Consider the following 19377-nt stretch of genomic DNA (forward strand, 5'->3'; position numbering starts at 1 on the left):
AACTTCCAAGTAAAAATGACTAAAGCATAAACAATGAAAAATGTACCCAGCATTTCAGATTAAGACTTCCTAACGTCATAGCTCTTCATTCATAGAGACAGGTGCACTGGGCTTGATTTGATGTGATACTCAAATACAACGGAACTGTAATTTATGAAGCTCAAGTTATCTTTGAATCAATGATAAATTAATACTGTTGTAAATTTTCTTTAGGATGCCTTATTCACATGCCAGAGATAATAATGTTCTGGTCTTCAATTAAATGAAAGATGGGATTAAATAATTCCCTAGGGAGCTAATTGGTAGATTCGGTGAAGCTGCTTTCCTTGTGCAACCACATAGCCTCATGCTCTCTCTTCCTCTCTTTCTCATGCTCTCTCTTCCTATTTTCTTTGACACAAGTCTTTTTATGCATTTGTCACTCTACGCAAGTGTTTAGCTCAGAGTTCGTTCCTTTGGGGGTATATGTAGTACTGGAGGAGAAGGATTGTTACAGTGCCATGCAAAACCCAAGGAAAGACCCATGAATGAGCAGGACACAACCAAATTGTGTTGACAAGCATGGGAGGCTGGCAGACGGAGCCACTTACCAATTTGGCACCATGCTCTGAATCAAACCCAAGTCCTGCCTCTATTTTGATTAGTTAAAAATTTCAAGGACTGTTTGCCAGGCAAAAGCACAGTATGGATCAGAATTCATGCCCCATGGTGTCTCCAGCCTCTGGCATGAAATGCCCCTCAGTTTTAATTGGCTTTGGTCTCAGCCTGCTCACATAGACCATAGGATCCTGCAAAGTTGCCCTTGGAATTACGCAGGTGGGGCCCCCATGTTCACAAACTGGATAGTGGGTGCCGCCACCATGACTGACATGTTCTGCCTCTTTCCTACTCCCATTCTCCTGAAAGTAAGAGTGGCTGGCATGGCCGGAGTGAGATCCGAATGTCCCTGTTCCCCTGCACTGCCACTGCCACTGGTCTCTGATGTTCTACACTACAAGGTGCTGTGTTTCCAGAATACGTATAATGAACATCCCTGTCCCCCACAGTGAGTCCTACTTCGTCATAGAGACACACACACCTGCTGCTGATATGCTTAGACTCCTAGTCTTTCATGCCAGACAGTGTCCTCAGCCTTCACCTGCTGCCATCTCAACCCTCCCCTGGTCCAGAAACCCAGCACAAATTCCCCTCAGCCACACTCAGGGCTCCAGTAAAATTCACATCTTGCAAACTGACTCCTCTCACCAGCCCACCAGCTCACCAGACAGGCCTGGACAAGTTTACTCTCACTGAGGGATCATGGAAAAATGCTCACACCAGAATTAATTGTATACTGACAGTTTTGTTTTTTTCATATGAGGGAATAAATTAGTAAATAAATAAATGAATAAACAAGAGAGCTTTTCCAGTACAAAGTCAATAAATACATGTAAAAGAAATAATATTGAAAAAAAACCCACAGCATTTGACAACCATCATCATCATCATAGATTCGAGCCAGAACCATCAACAGACACTAGAACTAGTGGGTACAGTTTGGAGGAACAGATTTGTAATCTCAAAGTATCTTCCCACAAGATGGTTATTAATTACAAAGTAACTTTACAAAGTAAAATAACATTATTATTTTACAAAGTAATATTACTATGGAGAAACTTGGCAGATACTACCTGTCGACAAAAAAGAGTCAAACTCTGTAAAATAGTTGAAGAGATTTATTCTGAGCCAAGATTTATTCTGTGACCATGGCCCGTGACACAGCCCTTAGGAGGTCCTGAGAACAGGTGCCCAAGGTGGTCAGGGCATAAGTTGGTTTTGTATATTTTAGGGAGGCATGAGACATCAATCAAACACATTTAAGAAATACATTGGTTTGGTTTTGAAAAGCGGGACAACTCAAAGCGGGGACAGGGGGGCTTCCAGGCTATAGGTAAATTTAAACATTTTCTGGTTGACAATTGGTTGAGTTTATCTGAAGACCTGGGATTAATGGAAAGGAATGTTCAGGTTAAGACAAAGGATTGTGGGGACCAAGTTTTATTGCACAGAGGAATCTCTCAGCAGACTTCAGAGAGAGAGAGAGAGAGCAGTTGTAAAATACTTCTTTTCAGACCTATAAGAGTTCCTGGTTCTTAGTTGATTACCTCCTGGATCTGGAAAAAAAGGAAGGAAAGCAAAGAGGGAAGGGGATGCTCTATAGAATGTGGAGACTTTGCCAGGCAATTTCAAGGCACGGCAAGAAAACATATTTGGGGGTTAAATATTTTCTTCCTTGTCTCATAATGTTATGCCAGAGTCAGATTGAAAAACAAGTCACAATATACAGGGTCAAATAAAACCCATATGATGAGAATCTGTGGTTTGCAGGACATGACTCCCCAGACCCTTTAGATAGGAATTTGGGTAAGATAAAAAATCAGAGCTTAGTCCTCATATCTTAACCAAAGGATCAAAGTTAACATCACTAGTAATGACACAAGGGTTCAGCAGGTGCCTCCTGATGAGCTGCACCGAGAGGAACTCAACACTACTTCTGCAGCATTACCACCCAAAGCACACAACCCAGTGCAATCACAAGGAAACGCCGAACAAACTCCAATTAAGGGACATTCTACGAAATAACTGGCTGGTACTATGAAGAAAACTCAGCGTCAGGAATGTGAAGAGAGACTCAAGAACAATTCCATATTAAAGGACACTAAAGAGATCTAACAGTTGAATACATAGTCTTGGGTTTTCTTTGCCTATAAAGGAAATTCTCAGAAAAAAAAAAAAAAAAGAGGAAATTTGAAGAAGGTCTATAGATTGGAAAATAGTATTGCAGCAATCTTATCGGTTGTTACATCAATAATCAATAGATATGGTGAGAGGAAAAGGGATAAGACGAATGTAGTAAAATGTTAACATTTCAGGCATTTGAGTAAAACATTTTTTACTATTTTTGTAACTTCTCTGCAATTTGAAAATTATGTCAAAACGAATTTTTTAAATAAAATAATCTGGGCTCTTCTTTGAGTTATCTAAAGACATGCGTGTCTGTTGCCAAACCAGGTTTGAGGGGTGGGAATGTTTGCTGCTTTTGAAGCAATGGCCAAGTCTGGTCTTCTTCTTGGATATGAGAGCACAGCTGGCTTCTGAGACCTTTGTGAACCAAGCATCACCATGTGACCGGAATTTGAGCCAGTTCTAAACCTTTTGTGGTTGTTTCAAAATAGCTCAGGAAAAATTGGTGATGATTGGGAATGGTGGGGAGGAGTGGCTGCACTTCTAAAAGAACACATGCCCTATACACCCCTGCCCAGTTCCCCCAGAGGATGTTCTTGGCTTCTGAGAGGGAGAAATCAGAAAGTCAAGGACCATGTGCTCCTGTCTCTAACCCTGATCAGTGATGGCTGAGCCGGAGACTCAAGCCTTAGGAGCGGACTTGTCATGGCCCTAAAAATAAATCACAAGTAGCCGGAAGCTACTGACTCATCAGACACCCTGAGGGCTCTCTTGCTGGCATCAGGAAACTGAGAAATCTAATTAAACTTCTATTCAACCCCATTTCTGAGAACACAGACTAGTGGAGAGCAAGTGACAACGGTCTGGTTCAGCTTGGATGTCTCCTGAAGGTCGGGGGAGGGGGTAGGGGTGGCGGGGAACAGCCCCCAATCCCAGTGAGGGAGCATGGGCAGTGGGAAGACCCTGCAATGCTGGCTCCCTGAGGCTGGGTCCCAGGAAGGACAGGCTCCTCATTCCACTTCATGTCAGGCGTGAAGTGCTCCATGTCCATGCATTTCTCTGAGCCTGCTCAGTGACTGGTGAATCGAATAAATAAAATCAAGACAATATTTAATATTCATTGAGTACCTATTTTGTGCCCGGCACTGTGCTAACCATTCTAATAGACAATCTCACTTAATCCTATGTAGAAGGTGTTATTAGTCCCATTTTAGAGTGGAAGGTACTGAAGCTAAGAGAAGCAAAGCAATTTACCAAGTGTCCTTTGAGAGAGCAGAGGAACAGCTAAGTTTACCATTAAACAGGGAAGCAAGTATAAATAACCACATAAAATATGAAATAGCAATGAAAGAGGCATCTTAGAAAAGACTTTCTTCATGAACTTTTCATCAATGACCTCATCCAATCTCAAGTCTCTAAACATCTCCTCCATGAGGGGATCCTAAGAATTCTAGCTCTTGGTCCAGCGTCTCTTTTGAGCTACATAGACTCCTTATTATTATCTGTGGGCCTGAGCTTTCCTCTAGGCAGCTCTGTCTGGAGCTCACACTCAGCCTGGCCAAAACTGAGCTCATGTCATTTCTCTCTTCTTCCCAAACTAACCCCACATTTGATGTTTCTATTTCTGGCCCAGTGACACTATTCTCCTAAGGACTAGGGTTTGAAATCTTAAGATTTCTCATCCCTGTTCCATTATATGCTGCCTAATATACTTTTTTAATTCTCCTTTTTCTTCATTTCCTGTGCCTGCCCCATTCTACCACCACCCACCCCTACTCCACCTGCCCGCATATCTATCTAAGGAAATTTGGGTTCTCATAGCAGAGGAAGATGATATAAATCCTTCCTTATCCATCCCTCAGGGTACATGCTACAAAACTGACCCAGAATAATATTTTGAAAGTAGATCAATCAGAGACAGAGAAGGTCAAATCCCAGACACTCACTTTGCGTAGATCTGATTTTAATGGCTCACACGAATACTTTTATTTCCAAAAGAAATGAGATGGAGGATACTCAGAGTTTTTTAAAATAGCATTTCTTTAGAATCTACCATGAGCTGAGTCTTGTGCTAGTTGCTTTCACACACATTATCTATTTAACTCTTATAAAAACTTCGTAAGACAGGTAGTAAAAAACTCGCTATAGACAAGTTCAAAACCAAGCTCATTTTGAGAACTTAAATAACATGCTCAAATCACACAGCTGGTAAATTCACTTCTCCTTTTGCAATCTGTCCCTAAGTGATTTCCTCCAGATTTAAAACACATCCATAAACTTCCCAGATTAGTTCTACCGCTCTGTGTTCCAGACTCTATATAAGCACCTCCTCATGTCTCCACTTAGAGGGCTGATCCACCCAGATGACTTTACATGTCCAAAACGTAAGCCTTGATTTTTCCTTCCTCACTGAAATAGGTCCTTCCTTTTCTCCATATTTCCCACCCAGTTAGTGATATCATCATTACTTGGGCCAAAAACCTGGAAGTCATCCTTGGTTTGCTTCTTTCCTCCTCCACGCACACTTAGTCTGTTTGGCAAGGCTTTGGGGCTCTATTTCCAAAACGGGACTTTTGTCCAAATACCTCTCTCCATCTCCACAGCCAAAACCCTAGACCAAACCCCTACTGTCTCTGGGCTATTTGACTCCAGTGGTCTTCCAACCCTGCCTGCCTCCACTCCTGCCACCCACCTTCCCACTCCACAGCACCTCCTCTCCTCCGCAGTGTGAGTAATCCTTTGACAGCAGAGTTTAGGTCATGTCGCTCTCCTGCTTAAAGCCCTCCATGACTTCCCATCACCACCGCCTCAGAGTCCTGCCGAATTTCCTGCCTCATCTGTATCCCTCCCTCCTCTGCCTTCCAACCCCTGGCAACCGCTGCTCTTTTTGGAAGCTGCTCAGTCAGATCAATTTGCCTTTTCCAGAATGTCACACAGTTGGAATCATGCAGTATGTAGCCTTTGCAGATTGGCCTCTTTCACTTAGTAATATGCATTTAAGGGTCCTTCCCTGTCCTTTCATGGCTTAATAGCAAGTTCCTTTATTCCACCCTTTGCAGCCAGTTTGATTCCAGGTAAGATAAGCTAAAGTGGGTGGTGGCAAAAAACCAGGGGTCTGAGGTCTGCCATAGTGCTTCACAGTCAGTCCCACCTTGAATGATCCATGCTTCATGGCAGGGTGGATATTGTGACATGGATACAAATCCCTGATTTCACTCTGCTGTAGATTTTACTGTCCGCCTTCTCCAAAGGTATTCCCTTCGTCCTAAGATGCCAAATTTTATCCAAGGTTAAAATTGATCTCCTTTCCTCAGCTTACCATGTCCTTTGGGGGAGGCACATCCCCAATCCCAAAGGTCCATACTAGTCTAAGCCGATCATAGTGGTCCCATTTCCCTTGCCTGTGACTCGCTTAGCCATACCCATGGCTTGCATTGCTGGCCAAGACATATAATGGGAAATCTGAGGGGCTCCTGTGAAACATTCCTTCACTTGCCCAAAAAAGACCCAAGGAAGGACAGTTTCTCTTCTTCCACAGAAATAGTGTGTCACTGTGTCTGGGTGTGACACATGGAACTAAAGCAGTCATCTTGACCTCAGAACAAAGCTCACCTGCTGAAGAGGGCAGAGCAGAAGAAAGAAAAGAACTGGATCCTTGATGGCGTATTAAGACACTGACTTAGCCAATCCCTGAAGCCCCTACCTCAAGGCTTTTTTTTTTTTTTTTTTTTTTTTTTAATGTGAGACAACATACTGTGTTTCTTGTCCAAACCATTCTAAGCTGGAGTTTCTATTCTTGCAACCAAAAACAGCTGTAAGAAGACATGCCCTGTTGAAGCTTCATCAATCCACTTCTTGGCTTAGCTTCAGCCTTGTATTAGTCACTCTCAAAAGGTGCTCCAAGTCAAATTGTTGCTGCCTTTAGCAACAAGGTGATCTGCATTTGGATTTCCTTGGTCTTGAACTGTTCTCACTAAATGGAATCCTTCCAGATAGAGAAAGGCCAGGTGCAATGAATAACAATTTTGACACATATATTGCACTTTGCATTTTATAGAATTTTCAATCTTTCCTTCAATAAACACTTCTTAAGCACCTACTGTCAGCCAAGCACAGGTGAGAATGATGCAGTAACGGACAAAACAGACAAGGTCACTCTCTTAATGAGGCTTATAAGGAAACAAGTACAAGATTGTGGTGAATGACAGGAAGGAAATAAATAGAACAAAGAAAGAGTAAATAAGCAACTGGGGTGAGGTGAATTCTTTAAATTAGGTGCCCAGGGAAAGCCTCTCTGAGAAGGTAATGTGTATTTTTCTGGTATAATTAAAAATGTTTTATTGTCGCAAAGTATACATAACATAAATGTATCACTGTAACCATTTTTAAGCATACAGTTCAGTGACATTAAGTACATTCACATTACTGAGCAACCATCACCACCATGCATTTCCAGAACTATTTCATCATCCCAACTGAAAATCAACAAACAATAACTTCCCATTTTCCCCTCTTTCTAGATCCGGAAACCACAATTCTACTTTTTTTCTCTATCAATTTGACTGCTTTAGATATCTCATATAATTGGAATTACACAGTATTTGTCTTTTTGTGACTTGCTTCTTTCATTTAACATAACGCCCTCAATGTGTTCATCCATGTTGTAGCATGTGTCAGAATTACCTTCCTTTCTAAGGCAGAATAATATTCCATTGTATGTTTATACTACATTTTTAAAAATCCAGGTGTCTGTCAATGGACATTTGGGTTTGAGGAAGTGATATGTGAAATGCGGGTAAAAGATGAGAAGACCCAACCACAGGAACTGTTGAGGAAGGGGTTTCTTGGCAGATGGAACAGTGGTTTCTTGGCAGATGGAAAGATAAAGGCCTGGCCAACTCCTAAGCTTTCTTAAGACCCAGTGCTAATGCCAGCACATTACGTTTCAAAGTCTTCTCTCACCTTCCTGAGAAATTTGTCACTTTCTGCCTATGCTTCCAAGAAATATTACCTGTATTTATCACATCGCACTGTTGTCTCCCCTACCAGGCTGCGGTTGTGTCTTAGCTGTTTTGTGTTGCTGTAACAGAATACTAGAGACTGAGTAATTTATAAGCAATAGAAGTTGATTTGGCTTATGATTCTGGAGTCTGGGAAGTCCAAGAGCATGGCACAGCCTCCTGTGAGGACCTTTGTGCTGCATCATCCCATGGCAGAAGGCAAAAGGGCAAGACAGGGTAAGAGCAAGGGAGCAAGAGGAGGCTGAACGTGCTCTTATAACAAGCCCAGTCTCTTGATAACTGACCCACTCCGTCAGTGACAATGTTCATCCATTCATGAGGGCACAGTAATCATGACCTAATCACCTCTTATTAAGTCTCACCTATGAACACGGTTGCATTAAGGATTGAGTTCGCAACATATGAGCTTTGGGAGATACAATCAAACCATAGCAAGTTCCATCACCCTTTCCTAACAAACCTGTTTCTAACAGGTGCAAACAAACTACAAAACTGGTGAATTAGAGCTGCCAACAAACTGCAAAAATGACAGATTGGTGTTTCTCTTTACCCTTAGTCCCGTAAGGCAGAAGAGATAAAGAACAAGGTGAAATACCAAACGCAAGCAGCAAAGGAAAATAAGCAAAGGGCCTTCATCATCTGCTAGTTAAGCCCTGAACTTAGAACCATAGCTTCCGGGAGCTGGAGGGGACATTAAGGGATATTGAAGATCACCTAATACAATGCATTTGCGTGGTCCTGGGGTGAAATGTTTTATGCAAGCCTCTGAAATGGACATGATTGGTTGGAAGCAGAGAAGGTTCTCAGCAGTCCTGGGAGGTGCTTAAAGTGAGTTTTCAATGCCCCTTTATATCCTCTCAAGGGCCCCCAATAGCTGAACCCCTTTATATTACTCCAGGATTGGATGGCAGGCTGATGGGACAAAGGAGTCCTTGTAGAGCCCCACCACTCATACCAGCAAGTGCTACAAACAGTCCCTGATAGACATGGTTTACTCTGGGCCTTTGCTGGGAGGGAGGGAGGGAGGAGAACACAGCTGTAAACACCACTGTCCCAGAGATGATGGATCCCAGAAAGTGAAGCAGACTTGATCTTTACCACTCTGTAAGCAGAAATGGGCTGAGAGAGGGTAGCTATTGGTGCCGAGGCCTCTGGTGCATGCTGGTGGTAGGTGGGTGGACAGAACATCCTGGAAATGACCTGGCATAGCCCACTCTTGACTCATCCAAGTGGGTCTGAAATTGCCAGGGCTGCCACTGTGCTTTGCATGAGTCTGCCCTCTGCAGCCCAAAACATCCTTCTCTGACTCTGTGCCATGAGCTGATCAACAGTCTCTCTTGGAATAATTACCAGGCCCCTCAATCTTTTTCACAGTCTATTTTCTTACTTTACATGGGGCACCCTTTAAATGGGGACAGGGTAATATAAAATAGTGCCAATGCTGGATTCTCAGAAATCAGCCAGGTATGAGATCTGTACTTATTAAACCCTCACATAAATAGGAAGATACTTGCCTTTAATTTATAGCTCATCAATCCAAAAATTATCCAGAACCTACCACGTGCTCAGAACTAGGCATTCTGGGGGAGAAAGTATAGCATGACATGATCCTGGCCCTTCACAGATTTATCAACTTCCTTGAAATGACTAGTATATGAAACAATGAGGAAAAAAAAAAATCAATGCTATGGTATGTGGCCCTGACTCTTTGTGCATAACTTATGGGCTGCCATCCACCCCTGAGAGGGGCTTCCTTTCTACGGGATAGGGTTCCCCTGTAATATTTTTGCAGGTTAACTATGCACTGTTCTTCCAAATGTGGCATTCCTTCCAAATACTCTAGCATATTGTTATATGAATAATTTTGATCCACAAGTGATACTCCATAATCCTTAGTACAAACACCAAGAAGGGACACCGTGTATAAACCCTGAAGGCTGGGAGAACATCTCAATGACAGCTTGTAATTTGGGCCTGGAAAGCCAAGATGCCAGTGCCCCCACCAGCTGCCAGCTTGGGCCACTTTTCCTCTTTCCTTCAAGGCTTCCTGGTGTGCTGGCTCTGGGTCTCTCTGAACAACTGTGTGTTGTGGCTTCAGCAGGCATGATTGCCACTTGTGTTCCTGGGGCTGGATCTTGCAAACCTCACACCTTTGTTTCTGTGTTACAGAGAATGTCCTTTGGGTTTGTCCAACTGAGCTGACACCTCTTTGCAATGACCATATGCCATTTTCCTCTTCTTCCCTTTTTGCTTGAATCACAAGTTTTAGGGGGAAAAAACATAGAAGCAATTCCTCTCTGAGAAATTCTACACTTGGCTAGTTCCTGCCCCATGTGATGGGATCAAGCCAAGTCACCATGTTTGTCCAAAATATTACAAGGACAAAGGAACCCAGAGGAGGGAGCAGTCTGTGTGGGATAAAATGGGCTGAGATGGCTGCATGGAGGAGGCATGAATGCTAAAGGAGGGAAGGAGGACCCCAACAAGGTGAGGAACTGGGGCAGATCTGAGCAGGCCAGGTGGGGCCAGCTGAGGGTGACACATTGGGCCAGAGGGGAATGGGGTGACCAAGGGAGGTGAGTAAAGTCCCTTTAGCAGCTAAGAGTGATAGAATGGTTAATTTCATGTGTCAACTTGATTGGCCTAAGGGATGCCCAGACAGATGACAGACATTTCTAGGTGTTTCTGGGAGAGCTTAGCATCTGAACCAGTGGGCCCTGTAAAGGAGATTGCCCTTACCAATGTGAATGGGCACCATCCTATCCATTGAGGGCCTGAATAGAGCAAATAGAGAAGGAAGGGAAAATTGCATCTCCCTGTCCTGGAGCTGGGATATCCAGCTTCTCCTGCACCCAGACAGCAGAGCTCCTGGTTCTGGGACCCTTGGACTCCAGGATTTATGCCAGCAACCCCATCTGCACACCTTCCCCTCCCTGGTTCTCAGGCCTTTGGCCTCAGACTGAATTACACCACTGGTTTTCCTGGGCATTCAGTCTGCAAATGGCATTTGACTTCCATAATCATGTGAGCCAATTCCCATAATATGTCTACCCTTATAGATAGCTATAGATATCGTTGGTTCTGTTTCTCTGGAGAGCCCTGGCTAATATGAGTGAATACCTACTAAGTGCAGGCACTGAGCTGGGGCCTGAGAACACAGTGGGAGACAAGATGGACAAATCTCTCTGTTCATGATACCAAAATGTAATGCAGCATACATCCTGGTGGGCAGAGACATGCAACAAATAAAACAGTAAGTACATTGTACATTATTCAGAACCTGATGAGTGCTGTGAAGGAGAAAAAAACAGGGAAGATGAAAAGGTGACCTGGAGAGGATAAGAAGTACCAAAATGTAAATATAATAGTTATGTTTATATAAATATTTATGGTTACATGAGAAATATAATGGTTCTATTTCTCAGGCCAACTGAGAAAGTGGCATTGAGCAAAGATTTGAAGGAGTTGGAGTGTGCTATCTTAAGACCCAAAGGAAGAATGATCCAGGTGGATGAATTAGCAAGGGCAAAGGCCCTGAGGAAGGAGTGAAATCTGCGTATCTTCAGAAGCACTGGAGTGAAACAAGCAAGGGAAGACTGGTTGATTAAGTTGAAGAAGTAATGGGGAGACATTGTATGTGGCCAGATAGGCATTCAAAGGACTTTCTGGGTGGGTGTAGTAGCTCATACCCGTAATTCCAGCACTTTGGGAGACCGAGGGGGCAGATCATATAATGTCAGGAGTTCGAGACCAGCCTGGCCCATTGGTGAAACCCTGTCTCTACTAAAAATTCAAAAATCAGCCAGGTGTGGTGGTTCATGCCTGCAATCCCAGCTACTCAGGAGGCTGAGGCAGGAAAATCACTTGAACCCGGGAGGCAGAGGTTGCAGTAAGCCAAGAATGCACCACTGCACTCCAGCCTGGGTGACAGAGCAAGACTCCATCTCAAAAAATAATAATAAAATAAAAAGAAAGGACTTTTTTTGCCTTTTACTCTGAGTGACATGAGGAGAGCTTTAGCAGGCTCTCTCTGGCTACTGGGCTGGCACTAGTGAGGCCGCAGGAAACCAGGCCAGGAAAGAATGTAAGAACCAGGTAAATGAACATGATGGCAGCACCAGCAGGGTGGCTATGAAGGTGAGAAGTAGGGGAGGCTGAGCGTGTTTTTAAGGTGGGCGCAACAGGTTGACAGTTGCCTAGGATACAGCCTGGGATATAAGAGAAAGAAAGCACTCAAGGAAGACTCTAGCATTTCTGGCCTGAATAGCTGAAAGAAAGGAGGTTGCATTAAGGGAGGTGATTAGATGGTGGGTTGGGGGGAGGACTTGGCAAGGAAGGTGATGTTTCAAGTATAAAAATTCTGGATTTTGCCCTGTAGGCAACAGAAAGGATTTAGACTCCTGAACAGATAAATTTGTTTTCATGATTACATTAGTGTTGTAGAAAGACAAATCTGGCCTTTATACAAGAGGGACTGCAGCAGACAGAGAAAGACAATAAAAAGACAGGCTTGGAAACTCTGTCTTCATCTAGACATCAAGTGGTAGCTATGGGAATGGAAACTGGAAAAATCTAACCATAATGCAAATGTGCAATGGAGTCACATTTGGGATTTAGTAAAAATATATTCAACCCTCCTATATCCCCCAGGAAGTCCTATGGCCTCCCTGGCATCTCTCTGATTGCAAAGGCTTATGCATGCACAGCCTTTTCTCATGCTGTTTGTTTGAACTCATGCTCTCACTGTCTCACTTCTTATTTGTTTGTTTCAGATGGAGTCTCACTATGTCACCCAGGCTGGAACACAGTGGCGCAACCTTGGTTTGGTGCAACCTCCACCTTCTGGGTTCAAGCAATTCTCCCACCTTAGCCTCCCAAGTAGCTGGGATCACAGGTGTACACCACCATACTCAGCTAATTTTTTTTTTTTTTTTGTATTTTTTGTTAGAGACAGGATTTCACCATGTTGGCCAGGCTGTTCTCGAATTCCTGACCTTGAGTGATCTGCCCACCTTTGCTTCCCAAAGTGCTGGGATTACAGACATGAGCCACCATGCCTGGCTTCTGCCTCACTTCTTGGAGCTGGTTCCTTCTCTCTGACTCAAGTAGAACAATCCCAGAAGTTGGCTTGACCACTTCCACATGTCTATCACTGGCTACAACTGGGGCAAAAGTTCATCTTTAGTTGCAAAGGGGACTGGGATTTGCCATCTTTCTTCTGGGAAGTTCTGTGCCCAGTCAAATTTGGGAATGTTTATTTTAACAGAGAAATGGGGGAAATGGGTATGGGGGACAAGGCTCCCTCCTTTAAGCTGTCTCACCTCTCAGGACTTTCACGCCCCAGCCTACTCCAGCCACACCCAGAGGGCCTTGTTTTCCAACCAGACACACCCTTTTTAAAAGAAAACATAATAATAATTTTAATTAATTAATTTATTTTATTTTATTTTTTTTACTGCTCCTGTGGAGCAGGGCTACCCTATACGCAGCATGCCCAGAGTAGCCCAGGCATACCTTAAATGAACTTCTAAACAACACTGTTCTCCCTCTGAGAAGGGCTCTATGCCAGTCCCGTAAAGCAATGATTTTTCTTTCAACCCACAGAAGAATGATCATTTGAAGGAAGAACATTTGAATGACAGGACTTGGTGATGATGAAGACAGAAAATTTAGGTTTCTGTCTTCAGGAACTGGGAAAATTGGAGCAGCACTATTAGAAATAAGGTAATTAGGAAGGAAGGAAGAACATAAATAAAAATAGATGACAAGGGCCAGGTGTGGTGGCTCACACTTGTAATCTCAGCACTTGGGGAGGCTGAGATGGGAAGATCACTTGAGGCTAGGAGTTCAAGACCAGCTTGATCAACAGAGCAAGACTGCACCTCTCTCTCTCTCTCTCTCTCTCTCTCTCTCTGTCTCTCTCTATATATATATGTGTGTGTATGTATATAAAATATATATACATATATATATTTTAGATAGGTAGATAGAGATGTAGAGATGGTGGGGAAGTGGGACAGGGACAGGAAGAGAATGTATTTTAGGAGGAAATGATTTTGTGAGGTTTGGACATGATACATCAGAGGTAAGGGTGGGCATTAAGGTAAAAATGTACTCTAGGCTCTTGAAAACAGAAAAAAATGTCAGATTATAAAGTCAGGCTGAAGAATGAACATCATCTCTGTGTGCCTCGGTTTTCTCATCTATAAAGTGGGGGTCATAACAGCACTTTAAAAATTTAATTTATTAAAAAAATTTTTTAGAGACAAGGTCTTGCCCTGTCGCCCAGGCTGGAGTTCAGTGGTGCTATCACGGCTCACTGCAGCCTCAAACTCCTGGGCTCAAGGGATCCTCCTACCTCAGCCTCCCCAGAAGCTGGGACTATAGGTGTGGGCCACCACACCTGGCCTAAGAGAACCTATTAAACAACACACAGCACGTGTTAATGATGTAGACACACAGAATGGGAACCAGCACGCAGAAGTGTTTTGTAAATGTTAGCTGCTTTGCTTTCGTTATTCAGAAATCATCAGCCGGCAGGCAGCGGACGGATAGTGCTCACCTACAGAGGGATGTTTGAGAGAGAGGAGGGATGAGTGTCTTCTGGGGAGCTGACCAAGTGGAAGGGAGGAAGAAAGAACATCTGAGAGGCAGGAGAAGAGCCTGGGAAAGCACAGAGCTGTGGAGGCCTAGGGAAAAAGAAGGGTCCAGGAGTTAAGGGCCTTTACGTCAAATGCTGTAGCCAGATGAAAGATGATAGGGACAGAAGAAAAGAACCTCTGGATTCAACGAGCAAGTCATGAGTACCTTCTAAGAGGAGCTTCACTGGCATATTAGCGACAGCAGCAGCCAAGACCACGGGGGATAAAGGAAGACATGCATGGGTACAAAGTGAAGGCAAGGGCAGGACTGGACTCTAAACGGCCACCGAAACACAGGGGCTAGGCTGGAGGGAGCCTCAGAAAGATGAGGCCGGGCATGTGCTCAGGTCTGTGGGCGCAGTAAACCAACCCAGGTGGGACCCTGGGCTTCCCGCCACAGCGGCCTAATCTCTAGGGCAGCAAGGCCCAGGAGCAGGTTAAATGTGCTGAGCAGAGGCCCCAGCTCACAAATGAGCCCTCTCTGTACCTCTAACCTTCTTGATTCTATGAGCAGAATAATTTTGAGGGCTGGCCTGCTAATCTCAGAGAGGCAGGTGCTCTTGTGGGTGTTTCGGTGCCCTCTTTGTGTAAATGTGCTACAGGGAAGTACTTTGAGAATTGATTGGGGCTTTCTGCCTATGTTGGTATCTCCAACTCATTCACTTCACAATTTTCTCATCACATAGGGATTTAAAAGACACGGTGAAGCAACCTGGCCAAAGTGCCATATTATTTCTTTTCCTCTCTTTGGTATTTTAGGGGTGATGAATAAGAATCTGTCATATTATTTATAGTAAATGCCACATATACAATCCTTTTGACATTCAAATCTGGACTTAAATACCATGAAACATGCATGACCTCCTTAAAGGATTGCTTCTCTGAAAGCATATAATTCACCGTTATCTCTACATGACCAGGTATAATTTGCAGAACCAGAAGATTCATTTTCCTATTTAAAACAATGAAGGGAGTTGAGATCCTGATTGTATGGTAGCTGCTTTAGGCTGCCAGCTCTAGATATTTTCATCTTTGATCTAGGCTGGTGTCTGTTTCAGAGCAAAAACAGCCAGGAGCAGTCAGAAAGATAAGCACACGCCAAGCGAGAACTTTTGCCAAGAGGGAAAATCTTATCTAACCTGTATGGCATAAAAATGTGTTCGTCCCTTCGCCCAAACTGAGAAGAGCCTTGAGGTCAAGGAGGAAGGTGGAAATGCTCTGGAGGTCACACAGGCCTTGCTTCTGTCATAAGAATGGGTCGTACCATCGAAGAGTTCTTTGGGACTGTGTTAGTCCAGGTCCTCTGGGAAGCAGACGGCAAGAAATTTATGGGGGGAAATGTCAGAAGGGTAAAGAGGAAGAAGCAGGAGAAGGAAGGAGAGCCTTCAGACCGTGATGCAAGCCTGGCCCCTGTGGAGGAGAGAGAGAAGAAAGGATGATTGTTTGGGCTGGAAGAGTCGCAGACTTTAGTGCTGTTCTAACAGACATTCAACTAGGCCCAGTATGAGTCTCCAAATCAAAGTGGCTTCTCAAAGGAAGCCCCCATCCTGCAGCAATGGGTCTGCTTTAGCACCTCCACCTTGCTCAGTCATTGCTGGAACCAGCCTGGGGGAAGCCAGCGCTTGGTGCCAGGACAGCGATGGACCCAGCTGCAGCACCAGTCAGCCTTGCTCCATGCAGTGGAAGATCCAACTGGCACATTCCCATGGCTGCGCCAAGGATGATTTGCAAGAAGTCATGTCTAAAAAGTCTGATAGGCTGGGCGCGGTGGCTCAAGCCTGTAATCCCAGCACTTTGGGAGGCCGAGGCGGGTGGATCACGAGGTCGAGAGATCGAGACCATCCTGGTCAACATGGTGAAACCCCGTCTCTATTGAAAATACAAAAAACTAGCTGGGCGTGGTGGCGCGTGCCTGTAATCCCAGCTACTTAGGAGGCTGAGGCAGGAGAATTGCCTGAGCCCAGGAGGCGGAGGTTGCGGTGAGCCGAGATCGCGCCATTGCACTCCAGCCTGGGTAACAAGAGCAAAACTCCGTCTCAAAAAAAAAAGAAAAGAAAAAGAAAAAAAAAAAAAAAAAAAAAAGTCTGATAAAGATCCTTGTGAGAATGTTCATGATTCAGACACCAATAGCAACGAATTCTACTCAAACTGACCAATGCTCATTTAAATGATTCTGAAAGTCAAGGGACAAAAATGTGGAATCCTGTATGTAGGGAGGCAGGGACTAAATCTGGCTCCAGGTTTTGAGCTGTGTCCTGCACTATAAACTGTTTTTACAACACCACTCCTGACAACAAATGGTTGGGATTTTTCCGACTAATTCTCTAACTCTCTAGACTCTAACTGGATGTCCTATACTTAATTCAGTTCTGACAGTAACCCTCTGGAGTTAGCACAGACAACACAGGTTCTAGGGCTCAGTCCCATAAGACTTCCCTTCAACTTAACACAGTCACAAGTCCTGGGCCTCCCACACTTTTGACAAACTGGCTATAAAGTTAGGGATCCCCATGACTCCCCCTCAGGTCCAATAATTTGCTAAAATGGCTCACAAAATTCAAGGAAACATTTTACTTACATTATAAAGGATATAACTCAGGAACAGCCAACTGGAGGAGACATGTGGGGCAGGAGATGGGTATGGGGTGACTGGAGCTTCTGTGCCCACTCTGATGCTCCACCCTCCCAGCACCTCTGTGTTTGCCAACCTGGAAGCTCCCTGACCCCATCATTTAGGGGTTTTTAATGGAGGTTTCATCACATAGGCATGATTGATGAAATCACTGGCCATTGATGATGAGCTCAATCTCCCAACCCCATCCCCTTCCAAGGAGGCTGGGGTTGTGGCTGAGAGTTGCTACCCTCTAACCATGCCTTTGTCTTTCTGGTGATGAGCTCCCAGCCTGAAGCTATCAAGGGACCCAACAACAGTGGTCTCATTAGAACAAAAAAGACACTGTTATCATGCAGAAAAGTCCCCAGGGATTTAAGATCTCTGTGCCAGGAACCAGAGACAAAGAACAAAGTCATATTTTTTATCTTATCACACGCATACTATCAGTGTGTCTCTGAGTTTATTGTAGTAATAATAGTAATAACAATCCCTACAACCTCTACAAAGGACAGAACTGAGTTCTCAAGCTTGCTAAGAGTGATACTTACCATAGAAAGCCACAGCAGAATTTTCTTACTCTCATGTATAATTTCCAAACCCTTCCAAGTGAGGATAATAGCCTGTTTTACAAGGCACCCTCTAATAAGAGAAGGACAGAGCAGGTGGTCATGAGGGGGAGGAAGGCTCACTGGCCAGAGAGGCACATGGGAGAAGCTGACGCAGTGTGCAAAAGGAGCAACTGACAACCGAGAGACTCAAGGACCTCTGTGACCTGCCCACCCTTCTGCCCACACACCCTGGGGATACCTTCCTCCAAGATTTCAGTCAGGCAGCCTCCCTCCACTCTCTCCCCACCTTCCCCTGCTGCCCCAGACCTGCGCTGGCTTTCTTTCTGAAGGAGCCTCTGGTAGGGACAGGACAACTTAATATTTGCAGGTTTACTAAATATTAATTTGACCAATTAATTGCTATTTAGCCTTTTGTATCTGCCTAGATCCTTTGAAACACAAACTGGTTAATTCTTACATTCTCTTTGTTTTTTCTTCTGGGTGTAGGCTCATGCTGTGAACATAGTAGATGCTCAGTGCATGCTTACTGACCAGTTTGTTAATTCTGTGAGTAAATACTAATCAAACAGCATCAAGAGCCCTTGCAGCACAGTGACTGCATCGCAGAACCAATGCTGCTTACAGATTGCCTTTATCTAGAACGTTTCAGTTATGAATATATTGTCTTCCAACTGGACCAGAAGAAACTTAAGGGCAGAAAGAAGTGCAGACTACTCCACCATCTTTTTTTCTGCAACTCTAGAAACCAAAAAGCTCTGAGAATGAATGTGGTTTTGTTCAAAGGTTGAGCAAACTCCCTTGGTGGGTAAAACTTGACTTGAACTGATAGAAGCCTACAGTCTGCGTTTATCCACCTAGAATGAACATGCGTCCATTCCACCGCAAATATGAATGTGGTGCTTGCAGAGTGCTGGCCCAGACCCCACTTGCAGCATTACGTAATGTATAGTGGGGAGCTGAATGACCTTTGGCTATGGTCTGAACGTGCCCCAGCATTCACGTGTTGAAACTTAATTGCCAGTGTGACAGTATGAAGAGGTAGGGCCTTTAGGAGGTAATTAAGTGATGAGGGCAGAGCCCTGATTTTAAAAAAAACTTGAGGGAACCTACGAGCCCCTTTGCCCTTCAGGCTTCCCCTGAGTGAGATGCAGCAATAAGGCACCGTCATGGAAGCAGAGACCCCTCACTAGGCTCCCAACTGCCTTCGTGTTTCTCCTGGGCGTCCCAGCCTCCAGAACTATGAGAAATAAATCCCTAATCTTTATAAATTACCCAGGCTATGGTGTTTGTTATGGCACCAGGAACAAACTAAGACACCTTTCTAAATCTGAAAAATTCTGACTTAGAAATATGCCTGGCTCTAGGGGTTTTGCATAAAAGGTTGTCCTGAATTCTGCATCAATCAATATAGTCGCAGAACAAGTAACTGATAGTCCCACTCAAATTGGCTTAAATTATAAAAAAAGAATGTATTGACTCAGACAATTAAAAAGTCTATAAGTTGTGTGGCTTTCAGGCATGGTTAGGTCAAGAGGTTCGCTAAGTTATTAAAGCCCTACGTCCTCTGTCTCCATTATTCTTGCCTCTACCCTCCTGTCTTTTGGCCTTATCCTAGATTATCTTTACACACTGGAGCAAAAATGATTGCGGTCGTTACAGGCCTTGCAAGGGGCACCCGAAGTGGCTCAGAGGAAGAAAGAATATCTTTGTCCTGGCACTCCAAGGAAAAGGTCCCATGGCCACACCTGAATGGCCACACTAGGTGTGTTGGGGTGGGGTTGGGGTAAATTGGGTTGATTAGCTTTGCC

Source organism: Saimiri boliviensis, chromosome 14 (genome assembly GCF_048565385.1).
Source record: "Saimiri boliviensis isolate mSaiBol1 chromosome 14, mSaiBol1.pri, whole genome shotgun sequence".
NCBI lineage: Eukaryota > Metazoa > Chordata > Mammalia > Primates > Cebidae > Saimiri > Saimiri boliviensis.